Source organism: Wasmannia auropunctata, unplaced genomic scaffold (assembly GCF_000956235.1).
Source record: "Wasmannia auropunctata unplaced genomic scaffold, wasmannia.A_1.0 LD336088.1, whole genome shotgun sequence".
In the NCBI taxonomy this organism is placed as follows: Eukaryota; Metazoa; Arthropoda; class Insecta; order Hymenoptera; family Formicidae; genus Wasmannia; species Wasmannia auropunctata.
In genome coordinates this window covers 3843313-3844547 of record NW_012026802.1, presented here as the reverse complement: position 1 = coordinate 3844547, position 1235 = coordinate 3843313, and positions in this window count along the sequence as shown.

Here is a 1235-nt window from a genome sequence, read left to right as displayed (position 1 = left end):
TTGAATCGCGACACAGTCGTTTTCTCGCTACTTCTGTCATACCATGTTAATAAGCCTTTAATATCTTTACTAGCACTCTCATCGTTTTATCATTACTTTATTTCATCGTTCGCAAATTCTTGAAATACGTTCTCCGATATCAGGACATGGTTCTGGAACTGGATATAATGTATACCCGCGTCCAAGAGAAACACATCCTGACATTGGAGAACGTATTACAGAATATGCGAACAACGAAATAAAGTAATGATAAAACGGTGAGACTGCTATCATAGTCATTAAAGACCCATTGATATAGTATGACAGAAGTAGCGAGTCAGTTTTCTATCAAACGATAATGGAAGTACGATCATGCGTCAGGCAGGAGGAGGCCCGCGGGATGCTAGGACGGGGGGGGGCACCAGCCATATTGATACCTCTGATTTTTCATCTATAAGCTTTTTTTCTCTCATAGAGTCCGACCTCCCTCCTGTCTACCATCTAGTAAAATACATATTTTATGAAATGGTATACAGGAGGGAGGTCGAACTCTATGAGAGAGAAAAAGCGTGTGGATGGAACATCAGAGGTATCAATTTGGCAGAGGCGCAGGACACACGTATCGACAAAATACATTTTCACACTGCGCCCCTTTATTTCATACATATTTTGTAAAAACTATATTTTTTCTGGATACTATAACGGTTAATATTTCCTGTAATTCTCATATTTTTTATGTAATCATTATATGTTTTATAATACACAAATATACATATATATACTTGTACATTTTTCTAAAACCCTATATATAATATATCGCAATGGGTGAAAGCGACAAGAGTGCGAGCGCAACGGGGTGGGAGCGCGAGAGAGACCGCGTGCGTGGGAGTGAGAACGCGTGGAAGCGCGAGCGCGAGGGAGACCGCGTAAGCATGGCAGCGGCGCGGTAACGTGCGAGGGAGCGAAAACGCGTGGGAGGGAGAGCGCGCTATGGGCACGCTATGGGTGAGATCGCGAGGGAGACCGCGTAAGCGAGAACGCGTGGGAGGGAGAACGCGCTATAGATGGAACGCTATGCGTGCGCGTAAGCGAGAGCGCTACGCGTGGAAGAAAGAACGCGCTATGCGTGAGATCGCTATGCGTGCGCGTAAGCGAGAGCGCGCTATGGACGCGCTACGCGTGGAAGGGAGAGCGCGCTACGCGTGTGCCCGAAAACGCGGCCCGCGAACGCGGCCCGCGACTGCGCGGGGGGTGCG